Source organism: Bombina bombina, chromosome 8 (assembly GCF_027579735.1).
Source record: "Bombina bombina isolate aBomBom1 chromosome 8, aBomBom1.pri, whole genome shotgun sequence".
NCBI lineage: Eukaryota > Metazoa > Chordata > Amphibia > Anura > Bombinatoridae > Bombina > Bombina bombina.
The window spans coordinates 108,586,856-108,602,744 of record NC_069506.1 but is presented as its reverse complement, the minus strand read 5'-3'; the positions used below and the strand labels follow the sequence as shown (position 1 = coordinate 108,602,744).

Here is a 15,889-nt window from a genome sequence, read left to right as displayed (position 1 = left end):
GAACACCAGATAGGGTGGATCACACTGCAAAGCAGATAATTCAGAAACTCTTCTAGCAGAAGAAATAGCAACCAAAAACAGAACTTTCCAAGATAGTAACTTAATATCTATGGAATGTAAAGGTTCAAACGGAACCCCTTGAAGAACTGAAATAACTAAATTTAGACTCCAAGGAGGAGTCATGGGTCTGTAAACAGGCTTGATTCTAACCAAAGCCTGAACAAAAGCTTGTACATCTGGCAAAGCTGCCAGTCGTTTGTGCAACAAGACGGATAATGCAGAAATCTGTCCTTTTAGAGAACTAGCTGACAATCCTTTATCCAAACCTTCTTGGAGAAAGGAGAGAATCTTTGGAATTTTAATCTTACTCCAGGAGAATCCTTTGGATTCACACCAACAGATATAATTTTTCCATATTTTATGGTAAATCTTTCTAGTCACAGGTTTTCTGGCTTGGACCAGAGTATCAATCACAGAATTTGAAAACCCACGCTTGGATAAAATCAAGCGTTCAATTTCCAAGCAGTCAGCTGCAGAGAAACTAGATTGGGATGTTCGAATGGACCTTGTACTAGAAGGTCCTGTCTCAAAGGTAGCTTCCATGGTGGAGCCGATGACATATTCACCAGGTCTGCATACCAAGTCCTGCGTGGCCACGCAGGAGCTATCAGAATCACCGAGGCCTTCTCCTGTTTGATCCTGGCTATGAACCTGGGGAGGAGAGGAAACGGTGGAAACACATATGCTAGGTTGAACGACCAAGGCGCCACTAATGCATCCACTAGAGTCGCCTTGGGATCCCTGGATCTGGACCCGTAGCAAGGAATCTTGAAGTTCTGACGGGACGCCATTAGATCCATGTCTGGAATGCCCCATAATTGGGTTAACTGAGCAAAGACCTCCGGATGGAGTTCCCACTCCCCCGGATGGAAAGTCTGACGACTCAAATAGTCCGCCTCCCAGTTGTCTACTCCTGGGATGTGAATAGCAGATAGATGGCAGGAGTGATTCTCTGCCCATTGGATTATCTTGGTTACTTCCTTCATCGCTAGGGAACTCTTTGTTCCCCCCCTGATGATTGATGTACGCAACAGTCGTTATGTTGTCCGACTGAAATCTTATGAACCTGGCTTCCGCTAGCTGAGGCCAAGCCAGGAGCGCATTGAATATAGCTCTTAGTTCCAAAATGTTTATCGGGAGAAGCGACTCTTCCCGTGACCATAGGCCCTGAGCTTTCAGAGAGTCCCAGACCGCGCCCCACCCCAAGAGGCTGGCGTCGGTCGTGACGATGACCCACTCCGGTCTGCGGAAACTCATTCCCTGAGACAGGTGATCCTGGGTCAACCACCAGAGAAGTGAGTCCCTGGTTACCTGGTCTACTTGAATTTGGGGAGACAAGTCTGTATAGTCCCCATTCCACTGATTGAGCATGCACAGCTGTAATGGTCTTAGATGAATTCGAGCAAAAGGAACCAAATCCATTGCTGCGACCATAAGTCCTATTACTTCCATGCATTGAGCTATGGAGGGTTGAGGAATAGAGTGAAGAACTCGACAAGCTTATTGCTTATTCCACTTTCTAGATTGTTTGTATACACTCAACATTGTAATGTACTTGACATTCTTGTAATGACTAACCGTGCATACTGTTTTTTCTTTTTTTCTCTTCTTTTATTGTGATTTGCTTTCCGAAACCTCAATAAAAAAAAAAAAAAAAAAAAAGAACTCGACAAGCTTTTAGAAGCTTTGTCTTTCTGACGTCTGTGAGAAAGATCTTCATTTCCACAGAATCTATTATTGTTCCCAGAAAAGGAACCCTTGTGGACGTTGACAGTGAACTTTTTTCTATGTTCACTTTCCACCCGTGAGATCTGAGAAGAGCCAATACAATGTCTGTATGAGCCCTCGCTTTTGGAAAGAGACGACGCTTGGATTAGGATGTCGTCTAGATAAGGTGCTACAGCGATGCCCCTCGGTCTTAGGACCGCTAGAAGGGACCCTAGCACCTTTGTGAAAATTCTGGGAGCGGTGGCTAAACCGAATGGAAGAGCCACAAACTGGTAATGTTTGTCCAGAAAGGCGAACCTCAGGAACTGATGATGAGATTTGTTTAATATCTTTAAATCCAGAATTGGCCTGAAAGTTCCCTCTTTTTTGGGAACCACAAACAGGTTTGAGTAAAACCCTAGACCTTGTTCCCCGGAGGGGACTGGGTTTATCACTCCCATCTTTGATAGGTCTCTTACACAATGTAAGAATGCCTGTTTCTTTATCTGGTCTGAAGATAAGCGAGACAGGTGGAACCTTCCCTTTGGAGGAAGTCCCTTGAATTCTAACAGGTATCCCTTGGAAACTATCTCTAGTGCCCAGGGATCCAGAACATCTCTTGCCCAAGCCTGAGCGAAGAGAGATAGTCTGCCCCCTACCAGATCCGGTCCCGGATCGGGGGCTACCCCTTCATGCTGTCTTGGTAGCAGCAGCAGGTTTCTTAACACCACAAACTCCTCGCCATCCCCGTGGTAGATGCTACTTGTTCAGAGCGGCAAGGAGAATGACTGGGGGACGGAGCCAGAGGGGGAGCTATATGGACAGCTCTTGCTGTGTGCTCTCCTTGCCTTTCCCTGTGGGGGAGAACATTTCCCACAAGTAATGGATGACGCCGTGGACCGGACACACCAATGTTGGAGAAATTGTTTTTATATATATTTTTGTTACGATGTTAATAAATATTGAAAAAGGTCAGAGAACTACAGTTGCTCCTTTAATCACCTAAGAAATGGTCATCAAGGATAGCCAAATGTAAACAGGGGCTCATACGGTCTTTTGGGGGTTATAATATAGAGGGGCCCCTGTGTGTCAGTAGATAAATAAAAACACTTATTCTTTGAAATTGATCCCCAGTGATCACCGGTCTATGCAGGCAAAACTAATTTATTTAAATGAAGTACTTGTCTACTATAAAATATAGTTTATTTGGGGTCTCTAGACATAAGGTTTTTTTTCTATTGAGCCTATAACGTCCCATTTCCCAGCAAAACTCCATGTGTTTTGTTTTTACTTATAAAAAGTAAACTACCATCATTTGAAAGTGCAGTCAAATCTCTTTAAAATGAAGGTATTGGAGGTCTATAGCCCGTAAGGGAGCTTGAGGGGTTTGAACAACCTCACCCCCATTTAGCTCCCTTTACTACTTATCACTTCCCCGCCCTCTTCTGTAATGTCCCCATGCACATTTATGGTGCCATCTCTGACACTCCCATGTAGCCTTGGGAGTGTCGCCCCCTTCACCACCAATTGTGGTCAGCAGTGCTGGGGATCGCCAACAACATCAGTGGATTAGTGAACCCCATTCATGACAAGAAATTTGCATTACGACCCCTTCTCGCATTCGCAAGCCCAATGGTAACATAATAAATGCTGATGATACAAAGGTGGAGCTGTGCTCAGCACTGTCCAAACGAAGATGACAACCCCCTATGTCCTCCACAGAGCTGGCTCAAGATATTGTGCTGCCTGGGTCAGAGAATACAATGACTCCCCACCTTAGTAGTAACATTACCGATTAGCAAAAGAGCTGTTTGAGAGGGGTCAGGGAGGGATCAGGGGGTGGGATGTATCAGGTGGGAGGCTGATCTATACACTAAAGATAAAATTAACCTTACACGCTACCTAATTAACCTCTACACTGCTGGGCATAATACAAGTGTGGTGCGCAGCGGCATTCAGCCTTCTAATTACCTAAAAGTAGGCTGACCATATGTCCCGTTTTGAAAGGGACAGTACCGTTATTTTATGTTTCTTCCCCTGTCCCGTCGTTTCTTTAATAATATTCATTTTGTCCCGTTTTGAGGGTTATTAGACTGTGCGATCAGCGCAAGTGTCATTTTTTAGCACACATACCACTTACTAACATTTTTTAAACTCCCTGCCGGCAGGAAGGGTAGTTTTTTTTTAACTGCACGGTTTGGGTGGCCATGCCCACATGATCCACAGCACCGCGTCTATGCCGCCCGCACTCAAAATTAGGGGCGTGATCATTGAAAGCAAGTGATAGCAGGTCAGTACTCAGTCGTGAGCTGTCAGACTGAACTGAGGAGAAAGACTGGTCACGAGAGGGAAGTTAGAACTACTAGCTAGTGCCTAGTAAGGACAGGAGTCGGACTAGATCTGTCATCATCTGATGTGATGATCATCTGCCTCTGCCATCACCCAAATTAGTGGCTGACCATCACCAGAGAGATAATTCTTACCATCTTCTCGTGTCACAGTGTGAACATACAAACATAGTGATCAAGTAGATCAAATGTCTAAGTTCTGCAAGAATTGTGCATGGCCAAAGTAAGACCAGTGTCTGTGCCTGTCAAGCAATTAAATTGTCATTAATTATGCTTATTATTATGCTGCTGCAGTGCTGGTTGTACAGACGTTATAAATAACAATTATCATCATCAAGTAACTATTTCCACATTTTTCTCAGTTTATCCACCATGTAACAATGATTTTGGGCAACTCAGCTAAGGATAATTGTTGGCTCAATAGTTTATATTCATGTCATAAAAGAACTTTTGTTAAAATCTTACTTTTTTTCCCTATGAATAAAGAATTTTAACCCTGTCCCGTTTTTGACATCTCAATGTCCCGTTTTTGTCTCAAGGAAATATGGTCAGCCTACCTAAAAGCCATGCCATTGCCATATATGGCTGCTATTTCTGAACAAAGGGGATCCCAGAGAAGCATTTACAATAATTTGTGCTATGATTGCACAAGCTGTTTGTAAATCATTTCAGTAAGGAACCTAAAATTAAGAATAAGTGAACGATTTCTTTTTATTTGATTGCATTTGGCAATGAAATAGTGGCATGAAATATACCAAAATGGGCCTAGATCAATACTTTGGGTTGTCTACTAAAAAACAATATATAGTTTTGAAAGGTTTAAAAAAAAAAAAAAAAAAAAAAAAAAAAAAGACCATTTCTGTTTAAATGTAGTGATGGCAAAAATGCTCTGGTCTTTTGGGGAAGTTTTTGTCTGAAAACATTATATTATTTATACATTTATATAAATGATCAAGAAATGCAGCAATGTCCACATCTGTATTAAACCCATAAGGTACCAAGCTCATACATGTGTGTGTATCTAGAAGGTCCTTATTACTACCCTAACCTGCAATTCCAAGGAACACTACTGAGGATTTCTTTCATTTAACCCCTTAAAGGGATAGTAAAGTCCAAATTAAACTTTCATGATTCAGATAGGGCATGTCATTTTAAACAACTTTCTAATTTACTTTTATCATCAAATGTGCTTTGTTCTCCTGTTATTCTTAGTTGAAAGTCTCATATGCTAATTTCTAAGCCCTTGAAGGCCGCCTCTCATCTGAATGCATTTGACAGTTTTTCACAGCTAGAGGGCGTTAGTTCATGTGTTTCATATAGTCAGCACTAATTGCCTGTAATGCAAGTCTGTCAAAAGATCTGAGATAAGGAGGCAGTCAGCAGAAGCTTAGATATAAGGTAATTACAGAGGTAAAAAGTATATTTCTATAACAGTGTTAGTTATGCAAAACTGGGGAATGGTAAATAAAGGGATTGTCTAATCGTTTACTATCCCTTTAAGGATAGATGCTTTACAGGGTAAAAACTGTATGTTGCACAACTGAGCTTGTGTTACTCAGAAGTTCATTACCTTTAAAAATGTTTTAACACATAGAAAAGATGTAAAATATACAGAACAGCGTAGATTTGTATTTAATAATTAGGTCTATCTCCTGGAAATAAATTTCTCCCTATACTTAGGTACCTTTAAGCATACAAACATTCATACTACTTCACTTGCTATGACACCTTAAAAGCACAGTAAACATAAGACATGTTGACACGTATCTAAATCATAGCAGAGTTTAAGTCGTCAATCTTTGTAAACCCTTTTAACTCTTTACTTGTCAATTTTTGTACCCACATGAGACTAGCACACACCAGACCTTGAAGGGACACTCAAGGCAAAGTTAAACTATTATGATGATTCAAATAGGTCATGCAATTTTAAACAACTTTTCAATTTACTTCCATTGACAAAATGTGCAGTCTTTATATTTACACCAGATCCTACTGAGTATGTGCAAGAAATCACAGAATATACGTATATGCATTTGTGAGTGGCTGATGGTTGTCACAAGATACAGGAGTTGGTGAAAATAGACATAACTTTGAAATTTGTTTTAAAAAAAAAAAAAAAATCTACTAAATTTAACCCCTTAACGACGCTGGTCGTTATGCCCTTAAAAAAGACCAGCGACGTACCCTGTACGTCGCTGCAGTCCTGGGCTTCTCTCTGCCGCAATCCCGCTCAAAATAGCGAGATTGTGCTATTTCTGCATGCCCCAAAAGTGGGGCACTGCAGAAATAGATCTGCAGAGTTATCGATGCAGAGAGGGCCACTCTGTGGCCCTCTCTGCATCGTGCAGTGGTGGTGCCGATCGATGGTGGGTGGGAGTTTAATGAGGGAGGCTGGTGGGCGGCCCATCGCTGGAGAAGGGCGGGAGTGGGTGGGACTACTACGCCACGCAACACGTTAGGGGGGAAAAAAAAAAAAAAAAAAAAAAGAGCCAGAAAGTGAGGGGGAAGGAGGAAGGAAGGGCAATGAGGAGGATCCTATGTGGGATCCACGGTGCTCTGACAAAATGCAGACGGACATTTGGCAGACGGACATTTGGCAGACGGACATTTGGCAGACGGACATTTGGCAGACGGACATTTGGCAGACGGACATTTGGCAGACGGACATTTGGCAGACGGACAGAAAGCTAAAGAATGTTCCGATTTCGGCCGAGGGCAGATACGTTCCAGAGTGCTCTGTTCTAATCAGAGCCTCGGGCGCCGCAACTGCCTCTGGGAACCTTATCATGGGTCCCAGACCGCACGTTTTGTAATTCTCTGTCTGGGAAATTATCTATCAAATCTATCTATTTATCTATCAAATCTATCTATCGTATCTATCAAATGTATCTATTGCATCTATTGATCTATCTATCTAATCTATGTATCTATCTATCAAATCTATCTCGTGGCCGGACTGTTATCTGACAGACACTTGTGTTTCGGTCAAATGTCCGTCGGCTAAAAGTTCGGCCACGGGGATCCACTGAGGGAAAGGGATCTGGGAGGGGGTAGGGTAGTGAAGGGGGGGGGGGAATAAACTACAGAAGAAGAAAAAAAGGGTTTTTTTTTTTTCTCTTTCTTTCTAAATTGCTAAATTTGCTGCAAACTGGGTACTGGCAGACAGCTGCCAGTACTAGGTAGAAGGGGGAGGGTTAGAGAGCTGTCTGGGGGGGGGGGGGGGGGAAATCAGGAAGGTTGGGGGTAAGGGGGATAATACACTGCAGAAAACACACATATATATATATATATATATATATATATATATATATATATATATATAAAGCAGCCTTTTATTTTAGTACTGGCAGACTCTGACATCAATCATTTGTTGCTGAAAAACCAGTTCCACATTAGGTAAATACGCATTTGTAACACAGACAGATAAACCTTAACGCAGTAGACTGCCAAGTACAGAAGCCAGGAGGGTGCAAAAACAGAGGCCTCCACCTTTAACCTCAATAGTTGAATCCATAGTCAATCTCATGCACCCTCACTCCAGCCACTTAAAGGGACAGTCTACATCAAAATTGTTATTGTTTAAAAAGATAGATAACGCCTTTACTACCCACTCACTTAATATATTTTAAATCACATGCTATTGTATTTGCTTTTCACAACAGGAGCCTGTTAGTTCATGTGGGCCATATAGATAACAATATGTTAACGCCTGAGAAGTTATTTAAGACTTGGCACAATACAGTACTAAATGCAAGTCAATAGATACTAAATACAAAGTCATGTGATCAGGGGGCTGTCAGATGATGCTTCGATACAAGGTAATCACAGAGGTAAAAAGTATATTAATATAACTGTGTTGGTTATGCAAAACTGGGGAATGGGTAATAAAGGGATTATCTGTTTAATCAATACAAATTCTATTGTTGACTGTCCCTTTAACCTTGATAGGTCATGGAATCCATCACTTATATAAAGTAAAAGGTATTAAAACAATTGCATTTAAAACCAGGTATACAAAAAATGTGATGATGGTGCAAAATGACCCAATACATACACGCTTTGTGCGCCCCCCACATAAGGAGCCATTAGTACAACCCACGTGAATAGAGTTTTTATACAAAACAGGTGAGCATTTTAAAAAACATTAACATATTCATGACTAAATACAAAATTCATAGTGCACAAAAATGACACCATAAATACTGGAAGAATTGCACTGACGACAAGAGACACAAGTCAAAATTAAGCGTTCATGATTCAGATAGAGCATGCAATTTTAAACAACTTCTCAATTTACTTCCATTAACAAAACCTGCACAGTCTTTTTATTTTTATACCTTTTGAGTCACCAGCCACTACTGAGCATGTGCAAGAATTCACAGAATATACATATATGCATTTGTGATTGGCTGACAGCTGTCACATGATACAGGAGTCGTCGAAATAGACATAACATTAAAATCTGTCAGAAAAAAAAAAATCTACTACTCATTTGAAGTTCAGACTAAGTGTTATTGCATTGTCTTTTTTTATCATGCATTTGTTTATTATGCAAATCTACTTTATTTACTGGTCCTTAAAGGGATAGAAAAGTCAACATTAAACTTGCATGATTTATATAGAGTATGTATTTTTAAGAAACTTTTAAAAATCACTTCTGTTTTGAAATGTGCTTTGTTCTCATTGTATCCCTTGTTAAAAAATAATATGCACATATCCTACACTAGAAAAAGCTAGCTGGTGATTTGGTCCTTGCACATATTTCTCTCTTATGATTGGCTGACTAGATGTGTTCAGCTAACTGCCATTAAACATAGAACTTGACGGTAGATAAGAACCAAAAAGGCCCATCAAGTCTACTCATATTACGTGTTACTTTTTTCTTAGGATAGCCTTATGCATGTCCCAGGCATTTTTGAATTCATTTACAGTCTTTGTGTTTACCACCTCAGATGGAAGTTTATTCCATGAATCCACCACCCTTTCTGTAATAAAATTCTTCCTCACATTTCTCCTGAATCTGCTACGCTCTAACTTTAGATTGTGACCCCTTGTTATGGCATTTATTTTTTTGTGAAAAAGTCCCTTCAAATATTTAAAGGTCTCTATCATGTCACCTCTTACTATACATGTTTAGATCATAGAGTCTTTCTTTGTACGTTTTATATTTTAGATCATGTACCATTTTAGTAGCCCTCTTTTGGACAGCTTCTAGTTGATTTATATCTTTCTGGAGATATGGTCTCCAGAACTGTACACAGTATTCCAGATGTGGCCTAACTAATAATCTGCAAAATGGCATAAGAACCTTGCTATTTCTGCTACTAATAACTCTCCCAATGCAACCAAGTATTCGACTGGCCTTACTGGCTGCACTACTGCATTGTGTATCAAATTTTAAATCACCTGAAATAATAATATCCATGTCCCTTTCTTCTTTAGTTACAGCCAGTAATGTACCATTGAGACTATAATTGGCCTTTGGGTTTTTGGATCCTATATGCATAATTTTGCTCTTGGTAATATTACATTTCAGATCCCATTTATTTAACCAGTCGTCTTTTTTTTTTTTTTTTAAATCACTGCTCATTTGATCAACTCCTCCTGGAACATTAACTCTGTTGATTGCATTAGTGCAATGTTGTTTCTTCAGCAAAGGATAACAAGAGAATGAGGAAAATTTGATAATAGAAGTCAATTGGAAAGTTGTTTAAAATTGTATGAACTATCCAAATCATGAAAGAGAAAAATGGGGGTTCCCTGTAACTTTAACTCCTTTACGGAGTTAATAGATATCTAATATGGCTGAGAATTTTCTACTCATTGAAACAAAGAAACATTTTGTGATAAACAGAGGCCAATTGAATTTGCTCATATTTCCTTCTAAAGTGTACTCAATAAGATCTGTCTACACTGTGTTTGGTGTATCTGTATGTTGTGTGTGAGAGATAGGCATGTGTCATTTTCTAGCATTTGTGGAGATTACACAGTGTGTATATTCCGTACAAAAGGACAAAAACTTAAGGGACACTAAACCCAATTTTTTTCTTTCATGATTCAGATAGAGCATGCAATTTAAAGCAACTTTCTAATTTACTCCTATTATCAATTTTTCTTCGTTCTCTTGCTAACTTTATTTAAAAAGCAGGAATGTGATGCATAGGAGCCGGCCCATTTTAGGTTGACAACCTGGGTTATGCTTGCTTATTGGTGGGTAAATGTAAGCCTCCAATAAGAAAGCTCTATCCTTGGTGCTGAACCTAAAATGGGCTGGCTGCTAAGATTTACATTCCTGCATTTAAAATAAAGATAGCAAGAGAATGAAGAAAAATTGATAATAGGAGTAAATTAGAAAGTTGCTTAAAATTTCATGCTCTATTTGAATCATGAAAGAAAAAAATTGGGTTTAGTGTCCCTTTAAGTCTGTATCTATATTCACAAATCAATTTTAACGAAGTGTCAGTGTGTTTGCATTACAATTAGGTATAGAAATTAAATTCACAGAATTCCTATCAACAAAGCATTAGCAGATACGTGCTCATTTTTATGAATATTCAAAAAAGAAGTGCAGGTAAAATACACTGACCAATATACATACAAATGGAAATGAGTTTGCAGCACAACTTGAAGGGGGGGGGGGAGAGCAGTGTTTTCAAGCAGCTCTTGGCAGGGGGGTTTCAGGTATTTTAAGATTTTTTTTATTTCAGTATGCATGTTGCCTACTACATACACACACCTTTCCCTCTTCACATATTGCATATACACCACACCTCTCACAGAGCGCACCCCCCCCGCCTCTCTCCTCACACAGAGCGCACCCCCCCGCCTCTCTCCTCACACAGAGCGCACCCCCCCCGCCTCTCTCCTCACACAGAGCGCACCCCCCCCCGCCTCTCTCCTCACACAGAGCGCACCCCCCCCCGCCTCTCTCCTCACACAGAGCGCACCCCCCCCGCCTCTCTCCTCACACAGAGCGCACCCCCCCCCCGCCTCTCTCCTCACACAGAGCGCACCCCCCCGCCTCACTCCTCACACAGAGCGCACCCCCCCGCCTCACTCCTCACACAGAGCGCACCCCCCCCCGCCTCACTCCTCACACAGAGCGCACCCCCCCCCGCCTCTCTCCTCACACAGAGCGCACCCCCCCCCGCCTCTCTCCTCACACAGAGCGCACCCCCCCCGCCTCTCTCCTCACACAGAGCGCACCCCCCCCGCCTCTCTCCTCACACAGAGCGCACCCCCCCCGCCTCTCTCCTCACACAGAGCGCACCCCCCCCGCCTCTCCTCACACAGAGCGCACCCCCCCCCGCCTCTCTCCTCACACAGAGCGCACCCCCCCCGCCTCTCTCCTCACACAGAGCGCACCCCCCCCGCCTCTCTCCTCACACAGAGCGCACCCCCCCCCGCCTCTCTCCTCACACAGAGCGCACCCCCCCCGCCTCTCTCCTCACACAGAGCGCGCACCCCCCCCGCCTCTATCCTCACACAGAGCGCGCACCCCCCCGCCTCTCTCCTCACACAGAGCGCACCCCCCCGCCTCTCTCCTCACACAGAGCGCACCCCCCCGCCTCTCTCCTCACACAGAGCGCACCCCCCCGCCTCTCTCCTCACACAGAGCGCACCCACCCGCCTATCTCCTCACACAGAGCGCACCCACCCGCCTATCTCCTCACACAGAGCGCACCCACCCGCCTATCTCCACTCCTCACATAGAGCGCACCCACCCGCCTATCTCCACTCCTCACATAGAGCGCACCCACCCGCCTATCTCCACTCCTCACATAGAGCGCACCCACCCGCCTCTCTCCACTCCTCACATAGAGCGCACCCACCCGCCTATCTCCACTCCTCACATAGAGCGCACCCACCCGCCTATCTCCACTCCTCACATAGAGCGCACCCACCCGCCTATCTCCACTCCTCACATAGAGCGCACCCACCCGCCTATCTCCACTCCTCACATAGAGCGCACCCACCCGCCTATCTCCACTCCTCACATAGAGCGCACCCACCCGCCTATCTCCACTCCTCACATAGAGCGCACCCACCCGCCTATCTCCACTCCTCACATAGAGCGCACCCACCCGCCTATCTCCACTCCTCACATAGAGCGCACCCACCCGCCTATCTCCACTCCTCACATAGAGCGCACCCACCCGCCTATCTCCACTCCTCACATAGAGCGCACCCACCCGCCTATCTCCACTCCTCACATAGAGCGCACCCACCCGCCTATCTCCACTCCTCACATAGAGCGCACCCACCCGCCTCTCTCCCTCCTCACATAGAGCGCACCCACCCGCCTCTCTCCCTCCTCACATAGAGCGCACCCACCCGCCTCTCTCCCTCCTCACATAGAGCGCACCCACCCGCCTCTCTCCCTCCTCACATAGAGCGCACCCACCCGCCTCTCTCCCTCCTCACATAGAGCGCACCCACCCGCCTCTCTCCCTCCTCACATAGAGCGCACCCACCCACCTCTCTCCCTCCTCACATAGAGCGCACCCACCCACCTCTCTCCCTCCTCACATAGAGCGCACCCACCCACCTCTCTCCCTCCTCACATAGAGCGCACCCACCCACCTCTCTCCCTCCTCACATAGAGCGCACCCACCCACCTCTCTCCCTCCTCACATAGAGCGCACCCACCCACCTCTCTCCCTCCTCACATAGAGCGCACCCACCCACCTCTCTCCCTCCTCACATAGAGCGCACCCACCCACCTCTCTCCCTCCTCACATAGAGCGCACCCACCCACCTCTCTCCCTCCTCACATAGAGCGCACCCACCCACCTCTCTCCCTCCTCACATAGAGCGCACCCACCCACCTCTCTCCCTCCTCACATAGAGCGCACCCACCCACCTCTCTCCCTCCTCACATAGAGCGCACCCACCCACCTCTCTCCCTCCTCACATAGAGCGCACCCACCCACCTCTCTCCCTCCTCACATAGAGCGCACCCACCCACCTCTCTCCCTCCTCACATAGAGCGCACCCACCCACCTCTCTCCCTCCTCACATAGAGCGCACCCACCCACCTCTCTCCCTCCTCACATAGAGCGCACCCACCCACCTCTCTCCCTCCTCACATAGAGCGCACCCACCCACCTCTCTCCCTCCTCACATAGAGCGCACCCACCCACCTCTCTCCCTCCTCACATAGAGCGCACCCACCCACCTCTCTCCCTCCTCACATAGAGCGCACCCACCCACCTCTCTCCCTCCTCACATAGAGCGCACCCACCCACCTCTCTCCCTCCTCACATAGAGCGCACCCACCCACCTCTCTCCCTCCTCACATAGAGCGCACCCACCCACCTCTCTCCCTCCTCACATAGAGCGCACCCACCCACCTCTCTCCCTCCTCACATAGAGCGCACCCACCCACCTCTCTCCCTCCTCACATAGAGCGCACCCACCCACCTCTCTCCCTCCTCACATAGAGCGCACCCACCCATCTCTCTCCCTCCTCACATAGAGCGCACCCACCCATTTCTATCCCTCCTCGCAGAGCGCACCCACCCACCTCTCTCCCTCCTCACATAGAGTGCACCCACCCACCTCTCTCCCTCCTCACATAGAGTGCACCCACCCACCTCTCTCCCTACTCACATACTGCATACATACACAAACATCTCCCTAAGGCTCTATATTATACACTCCAATGGCACACTATATACAGTCACACACAGAACACCCTCCTCACACTACCTAAGCCCGAATTCTCAGTAGGTATACAACTGATTATAGTAAGAGGTGGCTTTTCTCAAAGAGACCAAAAACCCTGCAATAAACTATTTACATGAACTTGCCAGTACAGATGATCAAAAGCGAATAATGTAAAGGCTTGTCTAATGCATATTTTAAAAAAATACACACTTGACAAATATATATATATATATATATATATTTACATAAACAAATCTTCTACACTCAGTTCACCCATACGCTGAGCTATCCCTCCCCCACTCACTGTACGTAGACACACAAGCAGCTCCCCCTTCTGATCCAGTTCACATAGCAACAGACAAACTCAACACCCCCTTCTCATATAATAAATATTGATCTACAAGCTGAAGTTCCTCCTCACCACAACATAATGTTACAGCTGTTGAATTCTCGATAATTGGTTCATTGGACTGTTCCTCGTTTGACTGTCAGACAATGAGTGACGTACCGTCGCACTCTAGAGCTGCGACGGAAACCTGCGTATGTCACGTGTTAGTGTTTAAACATTAGGCTGCCATGTTTGTTATGGGAAATTCCTGAGTTTCCCTTTAAAGTTTGTGAGCCGAAGTAAAATTATGCATTACGTCACGTATAGTTCATGATCATACAGCTGTCATCCAATCAAAAGTTGGTGATATTACAATTCATTGCTTTCATTGGTTAATACATGGAACGCCCTAGTGCAAAGCATTATGGTTATGGTAGTTGTATAGTTGGGGTTGTTTTTCTGGGCTTTTTTATTTTTATCATAAAGAAGCCTGCTGAGCATTTGCATGGTTGAATTTATAGGCACAGACCAAGTGCGATTGAATGGGGATATATGAAAAGCATGTATATGTTAGAGGGGGTAATTAAAAGATGAAAACACCTTTGTACCAAGAGTGGATTATGCTGTGTATGGGGGAATCCTAGATACTGTATCAGGCTATAACTATACACATATACAAAGAGGGACGAATGGTAAACAAACTAGTGTACAAAATAAATACAAAAATTACATTATGAATGGAGAATATGTGTGGGACAATAGTTGTGTACCAGAGGATAAGGTGAAAGCTGTATGTGAGGGAAATTTACTCAGACTGTGGGGACTAGTGAGTACAGGTAGCCCTCAGTTTACGCTGGGGTTAGGTTCCAGAAGGAATGGTTGTAAATTGAAACCCAGTTTATAATGTAAGTCAATGGGAAGTGAGGGAGTTAGGTTCCAGGCCCCTCTCAAAATTGTCATAAGTAACACCTAATACATTATTTTTAAAGCTTTTGAAATGAAGACTTTAAATAACTAAACAGCATTATAAACCTAATAAAATAACCACACAACACAGAATATATAATTAAACTAAGTTAAATGAACAAAAACATTTGCTAAACAGCATTAAAAACCTAATAAAATAATCACACAACACAGACTTCACTTGCAATTTTCTGCAAACAGTTCTTTCTATGCATTCCAATCTGGACTGATTTATAGACAGGAAGATCTTGTTCCTTTGAAATCTGCTCGATAGTTCAGGTCTGGTTAAACTGATTAATTTCAGCTTGCTTTGCTGCAACACAAGCGGACAGCTCCACCTACTGGCTATTTTAATAAATGCACTGCTTCTCAATGCTTTTCAATAGCAGTCAGATGACTGGGAAAAAAGGTTGTTATTCTGAAACGGTGTAAATTGAACCGTTGTAAACCAAGTGCCACCTGTATTCTAATTAGGTCTAAGGAAGAGGAGGGGTCTGTGTGTGAGAAGAAGAAAGGTGGCTGAGGACAAGTATAAAGCTGGGTCTGAAAATTGTGTGGGAGAAAGAAGTTGGGTTTGTGTGTGTGTGGTAGAGTGCTGAGGAATTTGTACAATAAACAGAGGATGTGGGAAGTTTGTGTAGGAGGGAGCTATAATATAGGAGAAGTTGAGAAGAGGGAGGAAACGGATGCACATGAACTGAGAATAAGAACTGAGTAGATGAGAAGTAAGCAGTATGTAAGGTTTAGGGGATATTCCAATGTAAATAAATTGCTCTCTTATGTTAAGAGTTTTTTTTTTTTTTTTTTTTTA

The 15,889-nt window shown here is 44.1% G+C and overlaps 1 protein-coding gene across 2 annotated transcripts in view; it reads right to left on the bottom strand.

Annotated features, from left to right (window-relative positions):
• Window positions 1-14,307, bottom strand: part of LOC128638501 (oocyte zinc finger protein XlCOF7.1) — a 134,437-nt gene extending 120,130 nt beyond the window's left edge. For both annotated transcript variants that reach the window (XM_053690490.1, XM_053690489.1), the window contains exon 1: window positions 14,206-14,307. The gene's annotated coding sequence lies outside the window, so the exon portion shown is untranslated. The remainder of the gene's footprint in view (window positions 1-14,205) is intronic.
• Between the last annotated feature and the right edge of the window lie 1,582 nt (window positions 14,308-15,889).